At 35.2% G+C, this 18,500-nt stretch overlaps 1 protein-coding gene across 1 annotated transcript in view; it reads right to left on the bottom strand.

Moving 5' to 3' along the window:
- Nucleotides 1-8,534, bottom strand: part of LOC134743726 (protein artichoke) — a 32,806-nt gene extending 24,272 nt beyond the window's left edge. The window contains exon 1 of the mRNA XM_063677338.1: nt 8,326-8,534. The gene's annotated coding sequence lies outside the window, so the exon portion shown is untranslated. The remainder of the gene's footprint in view (nt 1-8,325) is intronic.
- Nucleotides 8,535-18,500: the final 9,966 nt, after the last annotated feature.

Raw genomic sequence — 18,500 nt, 5'->3', positions numbered from 1 at the left:
TCATCAACATTCATTGTATTTTCCTTGCTATTTATATCCTGGGACAGAATTGATTGAACTCTTTAATCTCTTGTTTTTGTTAATATTAAATAGGTTGTTGATTAAGTTGATTATTTAAAAGCTCTAACTGCGTTTATGGGCAGCTTCAAACTATTTAAACGGATTTTTGAATAAAACCGGATTATGTGGTCAAACCAAATTATGTTTCTGGGTTGGTATTTTAAACTTGCAAAATATTTAAGTCAACTATACATTTATCACAATTGTCACACTCAAAAGTATTTCAGTTCGAATTATCACACTCGTGAGGCCAATGGCCAATTCGAGTTTTAGTTATTAGATTGATTTAGTTATGAGATAATAACTAAAACTCGAATTAGCTTGTGTAACTGTGTAAATGGATTACATGCTATATTTACAGCAAAAGGTTTTTATTGATTTTTACAAGTCAATAAAAGAATGGAAATACCATGAGATAATATTGTCTTTGGTTACCGCGATAGTGACTCATTATATCGCGTATATTGAGTTTATAATACATCCCGGCATTTCAAACCCTTTACAGCGTTCGTGGTCAACGTCGACGGCGGTGGGTGGTGGTGGGTGATATAGTCCGTTTTCATAGTTTATTATACCATAAGATAATTCGATACAATATTTAAAAAACCCAAAAGGAGCCTAAGAAATCATTAGGAGACACATTTAAATTATTCCAATTTAAACAAAGACGCTCTGTTATCTTGTAACAAAATCTTCTGTGAAAGTTTACGACGAAGTAAATGATCGTTAAAAATATATCGATGTTATTAGCAATAAAAATTAACATACATGTAATCAGGGGTATTTAAAATCATGTAACATAATATTTTATGAATTGTGTTTAATAAAGAAACAGATACATGTGTGAAGATTCTTCTCGTATGGGATACTCTAATTATTACTAATACAACAATGGAGGTACTTGCTGGTACTCTGATCTGACTATGAATTGTATTTAATAAAGAAACAGATACATGTGTGAAAATTCTTCTCGTATAGGATACTCTAATTATTACTAATACAACAATGGAGGTACTTGCTGGTACTCTGATCTGACTGATCCTTCACGATGTGTCTCTTTGACTGCCTCGATCCAAGTGAACGAGCGTCACGAGCCTGCCCAACTTGTTCCGTGTCCCCCACTATACACCGTGTTGCCAGTTATTTTACCAACTACCCCTGTATTAATCGGGGTAACGCAATAATGTTGCCATATTAAAACTATTATTCAACAGGTATTCATGTACACATAAATTAGCCAGCACAAAATTACAGAACGTTGAATATGGCCTGAATGGCTTCGAGAAAAGGATGGTACGGCCGTGTCTCTTTGTTTTGCTCGACTTGGCGGGGGCACTGCCGTACCCCCAGATAAATCATGACACATGCTCTGTTGTTTAAATAAGGGCCGATACAGCAGACATACTGCAACCAGACTGCAATTTGTATGGGAACTGCACGCCGACGTTGCAGTCGGGTTGCAGTCCGTCTGTACCGGCCCTAAGACTGTTTTTGCTTAGGCTTAGACGGGCAAAGCCAATAAGTGAAATTCTGGATACAGTTTTTAACCGAATGGTCTTTAAGTATGTCACTAATATACTTTATATTATTAAGTTTCGATCTGGCGAAATGATATCTCTCTTGCAACCGGACACCAATTACTATATATAGTTGCAATTGCCTTGTATGTTTCGGCGTGGCCGTAAGTTTCGGCAGTTTTTTGGCCAACCCAACCGTCAGTCCAAACATGATTTTTAAGCCGAAACATGCCAAAACCGAAACTTCGGTCGAAACTTGTAGATTCAAACGAAGCGCCGAGGAGGTTAATTTTCCCCCTTCCCTCTCTAAACGCGACGAACCTTTGATGGCTACCGATATTAATCTCTTCATATCAAGACCATTTAAAGACCAAGAACTGCGCGTAGTCAATAAGTGCATAAATTATTTTCTTACAAATTTAAATAAACAATGTTCCTTGCAGTCTAAACAAAATGTTGCTATAAATAATACAAAATCGCCGCTATACTTACTCAACCTCGTATCTGCAACACTCATTTGATGACAAAGACACCCGTATTCCGAATAAAAGAAAAGCGACATTTCCATCAAATGATTGTTGCAGATATGAGGTTGACTAAGTATAGCGACGAAATACTAATAATATGTCATGGCGCCTGTTACGAATCAAACCTCTTGTTTCACTATTTTGCGGATACGGGCATGACGGGTGACCCTCGGGCTGTCATTTGGCACGTGTTGTGCCCGGGATCACGTTCTGTTACATAGTTAACATTATAGCCGTCACCCTTATTATCAAGGCAATAGGGTTAAATGTATAATATCAAGTGAGCGGTGTAGGTATAAGAAGGCGTCTGGTCTTACCAGCGTCTTGGGAAATTGAGCGCACGTTTTATACTTCATTTTGCTTTTAAAAGATTAACATAATCGCAGAAATAATGTTGTTCTATGTTTGAATTTCTTCTTCTTGTAAGTTTTAAGTTCTTAAATCAATCTTTATATTTTTCTAAAATTACCTTTTGGTAAATCCTGGATTGACAACACCTAGGTTTCTTTCATTTGTCATGATAAATATTTCAAACTGATAATAAAATAATTATTTTTATACATATTAGTTATAAATAATATTAAACATTAAAATTTTCGCGAGAATTGAACACATCACGAATGTGAAATAAGAACGGAAACCTGTCTTTTGCAACGTATTTCAAAAACCCTTTGTATATTGGGTAGGTAGGTACTCACTGTACCCAGTGTAAGTTCCGACACTCGACACTGCTCTCGTCGCGCGTACATCGCGGCCAGTGACGAATGAAAGCCATTTATCCGCGCAACTGTACACCGCGCTACGGGCTCTAAATCTGCTTTTCAATTAAAAGGTTTAGCAAAATTAAGGTTGAACAATTATATTGGACGAGTGTAATTAGACAGGACTGTCTATAATGATTAAATGCACTATTTAATCTACTTTGGAGGCAAGCTAATAAATATGTTCAGCAAGTATCAGCCATCCCTTTATGAAAATAAAAGTATTTACCTAAGTTGAAATAAAGTTAAGTAATATACTTGCAACAATTTCTTTTATATCCAAACTAATATTCATAGCCGACACGCTACTACAATAAACCTCTATACATTCAGACAACCAATTATAGATGAAGTTATGGTAGTTACTTTGTATTTTGTGTGTACAGGAAGGATCAATTATTTACACGTCTCGCGCTCGATTAATAGAGGCGGTGCAGTTGGTGCTCCTAGTTGAAGATCCTCGAAAACGGATCGAAACATGCCGACCGATTATTTGACTTAATAATACGTGATTAGAGTAACCCGTTTAAAATATTTTTAACAACTTCCAAGTCTCACGGGAGACTTATGTAAACCTTACCTATCAGTAGTCATCAGTAGATTTCGAAGTATCAGTATTGACTGTCTAATAGATAATTTTCTGAGGTTCAAAATACATCGACCATATCTGGCAAAAAAAAAATGAAAATGAGTCAGGCATTATTTGTTACAGCTGAATTAAAAACTGTTTTTTTTTTTTCATTTTTAAAAAACGTAAGCTTAGCGCATTTTTGTTTTATTTTAATTTCAAAATACACACATTACATAATTATCTGCAACTCATGTTATGTAACCACAATAGGTAAGTTTGGTTACATAATTCATCTTAACAGAACTAACTCAGGAAATCAAAAAAGGAAGCCAAGAGCCGAAAATGAGCTTCATCCTGATGGTCACCGAAGCAAACAGACCGAGAAGAACTTGTGATGACTGGCAACTATTCATTGCGAGACTGGAGGCAGTTACATTCGTCAGGAGAACGTGCCAAAGAAAAGGGGAGGCTTTCAGGCCAATGAACCATACCTTAACAAAATACTTAATAGGTTTTCGGCCGATTATTTCTTGTAAGCACTTATAAAATAAATAATTTGAGGTGCTTCATTCCCTAACTTTCTCAACTTTCAAATTCTAAAACACCGTTCATTTTGCCCTAAAGTTTCAAGGATTATTAAATTTAGATAGCAGTCTCTATAGCCAAACAAATTATCTTTATCGAGCTATTTAAAGGTACGAGTATTCCGATTGTATTCTAAATAAATAATACTTTGTATTTTGCTTGATTTCTGTCAATGTAGCCTCAAAATAGTTATTTGTTATACAAGGGTGCAAAGTTGTAATTTACCCGCGAGTGTGGAATTAAAACACGAGCAAGCGAAATGATTCTATAGTTGAACCACGAGCGACAAAAAAATAAATAAAAAATATGTAAAAGTATCTTTGAAGAAAAAAAACTACAATAAACATATGTCAAACAACAGGATCCGAAAAATGGCGGATTCGCGGCAGCAAAAGTATACCATAGACAAAAAAAAATACAATTTAGCGAGCTAGAAGAGGAAAGAGCAATGTTCCATCTTACTCTAGAAATAGTTTATGGTTTGAAATTATTAAATCAATTATTGAGTTTTTTATGTTGTATAAAAGCGTTTTTACCATTCAAATGATTTTACATAAAAATTAAAACCTTAGATGATAAAATATTAGCGGTTTCATTTATTTTAATCTTTACTTACTAACGCCATCTATAGGGATCCTATACCTAAGTCAGCTTCACGAGCTAAAGCACCCGTGTGTAACACAAAACTTTTCCCCTCACTATAGCGAGGAAAGTGCAACATCCACAGGCGTTAGATCATCTTCATCACTGGAATCACTAATTTTTTTACAATAAACGATATTATAACAGAAAACTGGAAGTTGTGTATTTTTACGTGTCGGAGTCGGTGAAAAAATGTTTGTTGACAATGTTGCCATTTCTGACGATGCGTTTTGAAATTGCATCCACTCAACGTGTGCGTTCAGAATTACATTCAACATCATTTAAAAAAACAAATTTTTCTTATGGAATTTTAGGGTTAATGACTTAAAATCATTACATAAAGCTAAATTTGGTATTTTTTATTAAATTCTCAAACCATTTATTTAATGACAATTAATATCGAACGAACCATTATTATGAGCGTTTTACGTTTTGTTATATGTCAAAAGCTACTTAACACGCTTCATCCAAGGTCAAATTACTTTCCCCGCTAGTGGATAAAATGCGTTTTTCCCCCGCTTGTTTTAAAGGATAAAAGACGGCTTTCCGAGCTAGTGAGGGGAAAAGATTATTTAGTTGACACGAAGACACTAATTTACTTCAATTTAGTGTTCCTAATAGGCGATATTTGAGTGATCCACTGCTGGGCAAAGACCCCTCCCCTTGATTTCCGCGACTCCCGATTTGGTGTTTCCTCCGGCCAGTTGTTCAGGAAACTGTCCAAGTTATCGTTTTGGGCCTGCCCCATCCACGGTTACGGTTCTAACGTTAAACGTTCGCCTAATTAGCTACACAAATAATTAATTTCAGTTTTGTACTTTAAATCAAAAGCCATGTACCTGTCGTAAAGTCTGATAATAGTATTTAATGTAGAAATAATTAATTTAAAAAGTCGAAAAATTTTTATGAAGCTTATGGGAATAATGGGATATTCTCTGGAACTAAAAGGTAAACCACGATATCCTCGCAGGTGCTTATAATACCAATTATTTGTGTCCTTTTGAACGATCGCTTTAAGATTTGCTAAAGATATTACTTAGACATCTAATGGATATCCCAAAACGTCACAATAATTGTAGCGTGAAAATGACAATTGGTTTCTCAAATCTAACTCTGCAAAAGATAACTAGTTGAGAACTAAACTATAACGTATCTATTAAATCTTGTATTGTTCTCGTATCTAGTAATTATCACGTTTTTCGAATTGACCGGTTAATCGCCTTGCGACAAGGCGGAAAGACTTGCCGCTACAAGGCATCACAAAACTCAGTGACCAAGTACTGTGCTAGTTACCAATCTATCTTGCTATTTTTAATAACCAATACAATCTTATTAAAAATATGTTTTTGTTATTATTATTATTGTATTTAAGTTTTTTATTAATTATTCTATTAAGTACTTACTTCCACATAATTTATTATTGTTTGACATTTTGTAATATATTTATGCTTTTGTTTTTATTGTATAGGAATGTGAAGATTTTATGTATATTTTTATATTTCATACACAATTCACATTGTTTATGAATAAATAATGTGTAGAAGTTTGTGAAGTTAGGGCTTGTAGAGTTAGAAGCTTGGCTCTACAAGAGATCTGATAACTTTTTGACAGTGCGCGCCTTATGGTTTCGTCTTGGCCACATTTTACATGGAAATGTTTTTGGTGGGATATTTAATTACGTCTTAAACTTGTGGACTATGCTTACTGTAATACTAGACTTTTCGGTGCGTGAATGTTTGACATACAAAGAGTAGGTATCGACTTAAAAAACAGAATGTATTCTAGCAGGTTTCTACCTAATATTAAAAAATTAATGATAATTAAATTAATAAATAATATGTTTTATATTTTAATAAACTTTGCTACCAAGTGAAATAGTTTTTTGCACCACAACAACGCTATTTAAAAACATTGCTAACTTTAAAAACATACCTATCATTCAAAATCATTATTTAAAAATCAAGTCTACTCGCCTCAATCAACTTAAAATTTGCATTAAAATAATAGGTTCTTCGCCACTTGTGGATGAAATGCAACTTTCTCTTCCGTTTTTGAAAGATAAAGATCTCGAAAGTCTTTACCAGCTTGTGTGGTGAAAGTAGAATTGTAGCAGTGTGTATAAAATTCACTGTGAGGTCGTTATTCATTAGGCATAATATGATGTGTTCTCAGACTACCCTATCTGTTTATCTCTACTCTTACTTATAATGAAAATTTTATAATGGAGACAAGGATGGAAGCAATCCCAAACCAACCTGAGGAAAGGTGATAAACGCGCACACGTCTAGTCAAAGCTGACTGACAAGTTAAGCCCTGCCTGCAGGGGCCCCACTCAGAATTCGATTCCCATTTAATATTGGCATTTTCCTGAAAATTCGAATCGCTTTTGGATCTCGTAGCAATAATCCCATTTTTATTTAACAGCGAGCTGCAAAATGGCATGGACATATCATGAATGGAATTTATTTAAAAAGTTGCTAATACACTTTTGCAGGAAGGGATACCTATATTACCTATAGTTCCATTATTTTAAGGCCGTTCCCTAAGCCAGAAGGCGAAAAATCTCCTTATATGATCATATTTTTCTAAGAGGCGTTGATATTCGTAGACGTTGAAAAAATATATGTACCTAGTTCTTGGTTATATTATTTTTAATTTATAAGCTTCCGACTCACGAATTATGACACTTCGCTCGATACAATTAATTCCCAAAGTAACCTCTAACTCGGACTTTTAATCCAACTTTACTCGGTTATTTATTATATGACACTATAAACAAAAAAGAAGAAAAAACTATCTTAACTCGAATAGTAATTTGACCGTTTTCGATTTTCGATATTGTAAGGCAACGTTTTTAAAATAAATAAAAATCGACAAAATTCGATCAAACTTGACACCTGGCGCGCATGGTCTTTCCCGTTCTTTCTGGCGAAAATGTGACAGTGATAGTGGCAAACCGATGAAACGGCCTTAATTATCGATCATATTTTATGCTCAAAAAAACATCACGGATATATTTGCTAAGTTTTTAGTTAGTAGTACATGTGATTTTTTTTAAAGAGAAACTATTTGAAAAAATTACAGTAAGACGAATTCACTTTACCCGATTACACCAACAGATATGCTGTTTGAGAATTTTTAACAAGTCAACTACCATGTACGACTGTGAAACAAACTAATTACAATTGCTTACCTATCTAATTACTAAAATAATCGTACATGTAGGTACTCACTTATTCACTCACTCTTTCAACTCTTTGCCTACTTGTTAATCTACAAAAGTGCCTAATTATTGGCTAATTATTAATTACTTTTCTACTCCAGTTCAATGTCTACTACTACTTTTCATCATTTTTTATATCGGTAATATTAAATCATTATAATCTCCCTACTACTGCTTAATAGAAGATACATATCCGTCTATACTTTACAACAAAAACAAAACTAACTTGTACCTAATCGTTTTTAATTTCTTTAAGATGCAGTTCCAGTAAAGATACGTAGGAGAAATCAAAATATATTGTTTTTTTTTTAATCATAAAATAAAAACATAAGTTTTTGCGGCATTATTAACGCAGCTGCCGTTTATTATTATTAATAGTAACTATTATAATAGGTAAGTAATTCTAATTTTAAAACAAACATTACATCGTTGAACTTACCAATTGCACACTCATTTAGCACTTATGTTATCATCTCCACAGTCAAACCGGCACTCAAAGCTGTCAAATATCCAATCCGTGAAAGCGGGAACGTTCAAACACTGAACGGAGAGCTCGGCAAGTTGGGAGACGTCGGAACCGGGAGCGACCGCCGCATCCAGGTTCCCGAAACACACTGGAGCAGCCATCTCGACGGAGTCTGCGTAGAACATCCCTACACATCGCTATATGAGAATAAACGCTAATAAATTACGTACATCGCACACGCGTAACGCGAACAGTGCTGTGTTCCTGATTAGTTTGAAGTTCCCGCTAGTAAGAGGCGAGCGAAGATTCTGCATGCGATTTCAGCGGAATTAGCTCGTTTGATCGTTGCGCTCCCAATGTTGCTCAGTTTATGGCGGTGACATCATCAACTATGCATTTTAGTTTTTGTAGTTCAGTTGAGAAAGTTCGTCTATTGCTGTTGCTCTATTTATTGGCTATTAGGCATAAATCTTGTTATGATAGTGTCAAGTTACTGTTTATAGCAGTTTCTAGTAGAAAAACAATTCAATGTTAATTAAACTAAACTTTACTCCCGACTCGTGACTATGTTCGTATCTGATATAGCCTGATCTAAATTTCAAGTCGAATGACTAATGATTACATAGGTAAAGATAAAATTTTCTCTACTGAGCTCGTTCACTGACCTGTACTAACAATGGCATTCTGTTAAACAAAAGCCATTATTTCTTTCGAGTGCGCGCGTGACCATTGTGCCTGAGCGCGTGGCCATTGAGTGTGAGCCTCAGGCACAATGGTCACGCGCGCACACAAAAGAAATAATGGCTTTTGTTTAACAGAATGCCATTGTTAGTACAGGTAAGTGAACGAGCTCAGTAGAGAAAATTTAATCTATACATGACAATATAAAATAGTAAAATTCTGAAAAGGAATAACACGTATTACGTTGCAAACCGATCTGTAAACGTACGAATACGTTTAATTTCATTCATCTTATTTTATGGTATTGCGCGACGTTTTATTACCTCAAAATCCCATAGAAAATTACTTAACGCAAATGCGCGTCACGTCACGCTTTCGAATGAAATTTACACTAGGGGTACTGCCGGCCTAGCCAAGCTGACAATCGCTATCGCTTCGAAACGATTTGTGTCTCTCTTATATCACTCTTCCATATAAGTGCGAGTCGCACTGTGCGACAGTGACAGTTGCGTTTCGATCGCTACGGAGCGTAAGCGATGGTCATGTTGGCTACGCGGCCTGGTGTTGAATATGCGTAAACAATGAAGCGACCACGGTTTTATAATCAAATGTCAACAAACGAATAAAATTGTGTAACCATATAGATACTGTAATAAAATTATGTTACACAATGCAATCAATATCGCATACTCTGTGACCATTGAATATTCCTAAAAATACACAATCTATTTTACTGTTGCAAATTAACCAACACCATACAATACACCAAACGAACCCTCCTCAATAAAATTAATCCGAAAGATATACTCGTCCGTAACAAATTACAAACTTATTGTTTCGAGTTCACTCCTAAATCGTTTTGTATCGACGGTCATAACTACGTATGAAATCATGGAGATAAATGGCAGCCATTGAAATTTGCCATTTCGTTAATTTAAAATGGGATAATAAAGGCTTACGAACGGGCCCCGGTGGCCTTTTGATACACTTTGGGCACATGTTTTTGTTTCATCTCTTGTATTTTCATAATGCAAAACGGGTTATTTGCAAAGCTCTTTCGGGCCGGCTTAGGATGTTGCGAACTACAAGTTTCTTTCTGCGTAGACCATGAGACGGATTCTGATTTTATTTTCTTGTACTGAAACTGTTATGGATTTGGTTGTATATTGACAAGAGCCAAGCGAATAGAAAAAATATATCGGGATGACAGATGCTATGAAAAGTCACGTGACTATTTCCATACATTTTTTAATTTTCGATTGGCATTTTTTATCAACGTTTATCATCTTGTCTAGGCCACTTGCGAGGCTAAGATGGACGGCTGTCTATCATTTGTCACCATACCTGTCACGCTCTAACAAGTACGTAAGCGCGAAAGTGACGCATGATATGACAAGTGACAAAAACGCGACCACGATACCGGTGCAGGTCCGCAAATTTTACTGTTGATAGCAGACAGACCAAATCCATAAGTTTCAAAATAAGAAATTAAAATCAGAATCCTGCTCTCATTTCTGAATTTGGTGTGTGTGTGTTTTGAAGTGAATATTAGGATGGATGAGCGAATGGGAGGCGATCGGGCGGTGAAAAGAGCGTGTTAGGGAAAACCGACAGCACGTCGACCTAGGTATCGATGGGCGGATGTGGTGGACGCTGATCTGCGCGAGCTCCAGGTTCAAGACTGGCGAGAAACTGCACAGGACCGGGATCAGTGGCGAGCAGTCGTGTTGGAGGCCAAGACACACTTTGGGTCGCTGCGCCAGAGGAGTAACTAACTGTTGGAATGGATGGATTAGAGAATAGGTAAAGTAACAGTTTTTTTTATTAGGTACATTTGTGGGTAGGAACACGGTACTTTGCACGCTTATCAAATCCTCGTGAGTTACAAATAAAAAAAACCGCCTACAAAGGGTTTCGTACAAATTTCACATTTTTTTGTACGAATTGAATTTTCAGATTTTTGCCTGTACTTTTAGTGTAAGACTTGCCTAATTCCTTAGTTGAGTATATGGTTATAATTTCAACTCGATACCTCCACGCGTAACAGACAGACAGACGGACGGACGGATGGACAAACGGACAGACGTTTTTTTTTTTCCTTTTGAGATGTGGAACCCTAAAAAGAAAAAGATTTAAAATCGGCCCGCCGTCTGCGATAAATCAGAAAACATTCTTCAAAAAGCTGGTAAAAAAAAGATTCCGATGAATTTTAAAACCTCCTATTTTTGAAAGTCGGTTAAAAAGATTGGGGACTGAGTGGCTGTCTCGGTCATCTTCTCAGCGAGTACTTGGCAAACTCGATAGTGTGTTTACACGACCCCACTCGCTAGCGCTCGGCCGAGAACTCTGGTTCGCCACTGTACTCATTATGCGTAGTAAAAGGCGTGTAATAAAAGCTATGAGATTTATTATACCATAACGCGGCAACTACCTAAAAACACGTTCTTAAATATCAGTTCCCTGTATCTAATTTTGGATATGAATGCAGTGCATCTTTTCGTCAAATTTTGGATGCGATGGAACGCCGTGGGCCCGCCGCGCCACGCCGCGCCGCTTCACTTCGCGTTCGCGAGTTGTTCGCTCTAGCAAAGCGCTTATTTAAGGACGACTAATTGCTTTGTGTGCTAAGCAGCCCTAGTACCACAGTGATATAATGGGCTTGGCGTGTCAGTATTACGATCGCCTAAACACACTCATTGAACCGAACCCATCAGGGTGCATCGGCACATATTTGCATGCTCCATTTAAGTGGATCACGAGGGCCATTGTCATTGGCTTGAGTGGCCGTTTCGATGTTAGTTAATCAAACAAGTTTGTTACTACGATACAGTAAAAGTCATTAACTAGTGTAAGTAATTTTGTTTGCATTCATTTGCGGTTTATAAGCTGAGCGGCATAAGATTACTAACAATAATTGTACACAATATTTATGTATGTAAAGTGATTAAGTCAATACGAGTAAGTGTGGCTGCGGGGTACCTAATTAAGTGTGACAGCCTTCACGTTGGGGCCAGCAATGGGCGCACATCTATATCGAATATACCTAGGTCTTACATACGTTCAAACCGGTTAAATTTAAAAACCGTGTGTGATTTGTTTCTGGTTCCACAAACACTCAGATACACAAGTTAAATTTATAACATTCCTCCTATTTACAGCTCGGTCAAACAATACAAAAGTAATCTATCAACAAAATTGACTGGAATGCAATCTTTATAGAACAGAATCATCAAATATTTAGAGGCAATCACTGGAACTGAGGCAAAATATTGCACGGTCAGACCTTGGAAGAATATCCAAACATGAAATTCTTGTATTGTGTACGTATACCTGGCCCGATATCGGCACAACTTATGTCCTCTATAAGTTGACTTATCCCTAGGGAAATAAGGCAAAGCAGGAAATACGCCTGAGAACTCATGCAAAATATCTCCTCAAGTTTTATTCCTCACTACAGCCGTATGCTCTCACGAAGATTTCACTTGAACAATTTTATTCTATTGTCCTTTTTTAGTGATGCGTGGTTATAAAATCTGTTTTACAGTCGTTTGTTCTGAATGTAGGTACGCCGAAGGCAAATAAATATTATAGGTCCATTCGTGCCGTATCCGACTGTTCGAGCGTTAACCGGGGTACAGTGATACAGTTCTCGACAAAAATTATTCATTCAAGTCAATTAATCTTTCAACTATCTTTACGTCCGGAGTACCTACCAATATTGTTTTTTAGTGGATGCTTATTTGTTTGTATGACTCATGGAATATCAGTTTTTAGGGTTCCGTACCCAAAGGGTAAAAACGGGACCCTATTACACTAGTATAGTATTATATAATCTTTGCTATTACTAAGACTCCGCTGTCCGAAATGTTGAAATTTTCACAGATGATGTATTTCTGTTGCCGCTATAACAACAAATTCAAAAAGTACGGAACCCTCGGTGCGCGATGACTCGCACTTGGCCGGTTTTTAATAACTATTACTTTATCTGTACGTTACCTGGCAAAATAACTGGGTAATTATGTAAGTACAGCCATCAGATATATCGGAGTGGCCAAATATCTGAAGAAAGCCTCTATTTATTATCAGGAAGTTTAAGTGCATTATCAGATATTTTTGAGCACCTTGGCAGCTCCGATATCATCATATATATATCGGAGCTGGCTGTACGTTTAGTGCGTTAATTACATAACTTACGTCTTCTTATAAAAAGTGATAGGAAAATTACTCACAACGAAAAGAAATAGAAAATAATAGTCATCGTCGTCGTCATAACAGCGAGCATATTTAAGTTACGATTACTACTAAACAAAGGTTTACTAACTTACCACCACAAATAATAATATGCTGCTGCTCTCATTAAGGGTTCCGTACAGTCTCAACCAGATCGTCGGTCTACCGTGTTGAGAACTTTTGCACGCTGCTTTTTTTGGTGCGTGGTTGCCATTCAACGACCATCCTGCTCCAGCGCCCATCTTCGAACAATGTAACCCACTTACTATACACATAGGTCTTTAAAGTAGATTAAATATGTTCCCCTTAAACTATACACAATAGAAGTTGAAACAACTAGGTATATTAATTGCATTCTCTATCGGCATTTCCAACAAGCAACTTTGAACAAGTCGCTACGAAGTAATCGAATGGACAAATTATAAAACGGTCGCCGCTAACGCGACGTTGCAACAGGGGAACAGCCATCGACGTCGATAAAAACTAGGTACTCGGCTCCGCAAACATCCGGGCGCACTCCATTACTCCATTTTGTACGAGTACCAAGGAATTACCCGCATCGAAGACAAGCCAATTATAAAGACCATACCATGTTGCGTTTATCATCATTTTATAATAAAGCCGTAGGTTATTGACAAAAATAAAATACGTCCATTTAATTTAGCTTACCCTATTTTGTTTTATGAAATAAATAAATAACAGTAGTATTATTTTCCTCATGAGTGAAGGCTTATTTTAGTATTATTTATCAGAATCCTCGAAGTGCCTTAACTTAACTAGGTCCCACGGTATGACGGTATCATCATCAATGGCTTTCGAGTCTATTACAGACTAATACAATAATAGTTTATAAAGGTATTATAGTATATAAATATTACTAGTTTGTATATTGGCGTTAGTATTAGCATTTATATTTAGAACATATTTTTTTCGCATCGCACTGCACCCACCTTAACTAATTTCTGTTCGGCCCAGTGGTTGACTGGTAGAGAATACCTCAAGGCATTAAGTCCGCCTTTTGTACTTGTTCTTGTGCAATAAAGTTTAAAATAAATAATAATATACAAGCAGTGCCAGTAGGGCAACAACGTTTTTCATGGCTGTATGAGCCAATTCGGGAGCAGAAAACACGACCACAAGCCTGGCAGGTTTAATGTGCCTGTGGCGAACAGATTTCACGCTGATGACGCTTGGCTCGATTACTTGCAAGTGTCCTAAACCAAAGGTCACCTATGGAAATAAGATCTCACCCATGTGGAAAATTCCACAACTATGATGGGAAATGCAACTTAGTCTACTCAGGTATAAAATATGGAGCTTAAACGGTAGGTATAATAACTTTAAGAAGCGAGGTATATACGATATAATTACGTATATTTGTTTCAATAAGTTACCGATATTTCGGCACTATTGCAAACCCCCATTTTCATGAAGACTCTGTCTGCGTGAAAACATTGGAAACATTTGAAACAAATATACATGGCTAAATAATACAGATTTTTAATTATGTTGGTACGTACAACATAATTAAAAATCTGTATTATTTACTCGTCTTTACCCACACTACTGCGTTTATTTTCCGTGTAACTGTTTATTAACTCCTTTCTTGACTCGCAAACCGATATTGACATAAAACTCTTGGAAAATTACAGTAACTTGGCAATAATAAAGTAACTGAGTTGTAACGTTTACACTGTTAGAAATTTACTCAGGAGTGTGAAGTTAAATAATTATCTTTTTGTCAACAATTATATAAGAGAGATTAGATAAGTAGGTACCTAATGGATAAATACACCTTCGCTACACCGTGCTTCCGTGGTTTTTTTTTAAATTGACTGGTATTTACAGCTGTTTCGTATCATAATATCTGAACTCATATAATTATGTCCTCTATACCACATCAGGAAGAATTTTTATAGTGATTATAATAACAAACTACAGCTCATTAGTAAAAGAAAAACTAATACGCGTTACATATGCGAACTTAAGGTTTTTATTTAGGTATTTAAATAAAATTGGTCATATAGACCTGTACCAATAACTTCTGAGGTTATAAGAATATTAATGTTGCTTATTTTTTATATATAGTTTCCAGACCATATACTAAACCTAAAAATAATATTTTGTGTCATCCTAGGTATTTGCTTAGGTAGAAATTTAGGTATTTCTTTTTTCAATCAGCATTCTGTAAAAAAAATATTCGAGACGAAATTCTTTGTTTCCCTGTAAAGGCAAAGTGGCTTCCGACGTACACACGCATTTTGTGTCATTTTCATCCACGGGTATAATGGCATTTAATAAATACCTAATATTGATCCTAAAACGCCTAAAAAAATATTAGAGTCGGTAAGTGAAGTGTTGTACTTTACAGAACATTGTTATATGTTATTCAAACAAATCTGTGTCAAATTCATCCACCGCTTTTATTTAAAAAAATTTTTTTCTAATTAACACACTGTATCTGCCACAAAAAAAAATTCATATTATTAAGTTTACGTCTACAATATTATAATACCACATTGAGACATCATTCATAATTTGGGTCATTTTGATTCACGGTTTTTTTACTATCTGGCAAAATAAAACTCAATTGAGCAAGAAGGGCGTGCGCGGGGAAGGGTACCTACGCGGGTGGGGTGCTTATTATACTTGCCGCAATATCAGCTTGCGATTGAGATCTTAATACTATCTCCTTTACCCTTGTTAAGACCAACCAAGAGTGAAAGAGATGGCATTATGAGCTGTCTCGCCACTTAGTTTTGCGATACAGTGTATTTATTTCATTCGGAGGCATAATTACATTGTCTTATCAATCTTACCGTAGTAGGTATATAAATATAATTAAAAATAAACTGTAGGTTGCACTCCTCATACTGACCAACATTTGTGACGTTCCTAATCAAAAGGTACCACTTTCTCAGACAGGTTATTTGTATAAAGATATAATCAAATTTCGTCTTTATGGTAAACGACAAAGTGGTACCTACCTTTTGATTGAGAATGTCACAACAGCGACTTAAAAATTACTTTTGTTTCGATTTTTAGTAGACTTTTTAAGTTTATTTTAAGACGCAATTTATTGTGATTTTTGTTATGTTTAAGCGTGGCAAGCAACATTAATTACATTGATGATGATGTTCATTAAATACAATATTTTTTCATACTATACTGAACTGTCACCCTATACATGAGAATGAACAGCGCCCTCTTGACAATGATCATATATTACTGGTCAGGCTTTAATATGTGTCATAATTTAGTAAAGTCCCCTTTGTGGATTCTAAGTTTCCGAGTTACAGCAGTTTAGTGAAAGCGTTTTTTTTTTAAATATAAATTAAGAGTTGAATAAAGAGGAAAGAAAATTTGATTATTTTTGCGCTACGACGCACGGTTTAGGAGATACAGCCCTATAAAGTTTTTTTTATTGTTTTTTTCTTTTTTACATTGTGTTTTTTGTATATTACTTTGGGGTTTCATAAAGGGGAACGAAAATTTAATTATTTTTGCGCTACGACGCATGGTTTAGGAGATCAAGCCCTATAAAAAAAAAACTTTTTTTTTTGCGTTTTTTTTTGTATAAATTAATGGTTACATAAAGGGGACCGAAAAGTTGATTATTTTTGCGCTACGACGCACGGTTTAGGAGATACAGCCCTATATAGATTTTTTTCTTTTTCTTTTTTACGTTTCTAAATCTTAATTAAGGGCTTCTTAAGGGGAACGAAAATTTGATTATTTTTCGCTACCATGCACGGTTTAGGAGATACATCCCTAAAGTTTTTTTTGTTGTTTTTTTTTTTTTTTTTTGTCATTGCGTTTTTTGTTATTACTTTGGGGTTTCATAAAAGGGAACGAAAATTTTATTATTTTTGCGCTACGACGCACGGTTTAGGAGATACAGCCCTAAAATGATTTTTTTCTCTTTTTCTTTTTTGCGTTTTTAAATCTTAATTAGGGGCTTCTTAAAGGGGAACGGATATTGATTATTTTTGCGCTACGATGCACGGTTTAGGAGATACAGCCCTATAAAGTTTTTTTGTTATTATTTTTTTCTTTCTTTTTCTTGTGTTTTTGTATATTATTTTGGGGCTTCATAAAGGGGACCGAAAATTTTATTATTTTTGCGCTACGACGCATGGTTTAGGAGATACAGCCCTATAAAGATTTATTTTTTAAATTTTGCGTTTTTTTAAATATAAATTATGGGTTGCATAAAGGGGAACGAAAATTTTATTGTTTTTGCGGTACCACGCACGGTTTAGGAGATACAGCTCTATAAAGTTTTTTTTTCTGGTTTTTTTTTTGTTTTTTTTTTAAGTATTAATTACGGGTTTCTTAAAGGGGTTTTTTAAATTATTTTTGCGCTACGACGCATGGTTTAAGAGATACAGCCCTATAATGATTTTTTTTTAAATATTGCGGTTTTTTTTTAAATATAAATTATGGGTTGCATAAAGGGGAACGAAAATTTTATTATTTTTGCGCTACGACGCATGGTTTAGGAGATACAGCCCTATAAAGATTTTTTTATTGTTTTTTTTTCTTTTTTTCTATTTTACATTGTGTTTTTTGTATATTACTTTGGGGTTTCATAAAGGGGAACGAAAATTTTATTATTTTTGCGCTACGACACATGGTTTAGGAGATACAGCCCTATAAAGATTTTTTTTTTTAAATTTTGCGTTTTTTTAAATATAAATTATGGGTTACATAAAGGGGAACGAAAATTTTATTGTTTTTGCGGTACCACGCACGGTTTAGGAGATACAGCTCTATAAAGTTTTTTTTCCTGGTTTTTTTAGTTTTTTTTTTTAAGTATTAATTACGGGTTTCTTAAAGGGGTTTTTTAAATTATTTTTGCGCTACGACGCATGGTTTAAGAGATACAGCACTATAATGTTTTTTTTTTTTTAATTTTGCGTTTTTTTTTTAAATATAATTTATGGGTTGCATAAAGGGGAACGAAAATTTTATTATTTTTGCGCTACGACGCATGGTTTAGGAGATACAGCCCTATAAAGATTTTTTTTAAAATTTTGCGGTTTTTTTTTTAAATATAAATTATGGGTTGCATAAAGGGGAACGAAAATTTTATTGTTTTTGCGGTACCACGCACGGTTTAGGAGATACAGCTCTATAAAGTTTTTTTTCCTGTTTTTTTTTTGTTTTTTTTTTTAAGTATTAATTACGGGTTTCTTAAAGGGTTTTTTTTTAAATTATTTTTGCGCTACGACGCA

Source organism: Cydia strobilella, chromosome 8, assembly GCF_947568885.1.
Source record: "Cydia strobilella chromosome 8, ilCydStro3.1, whole genome shotgun sequence".
Taxonomy (NCBI): domain Eukaryota; kingdom Metazoa; phylum Arthropoda; class Insecta; order Lepidoptera; family Tortricidae; genus Cydia; species Cydia strobilella.
This window is presented reverse-complemented; position numbering and strand designations above follow the sequence as displayed.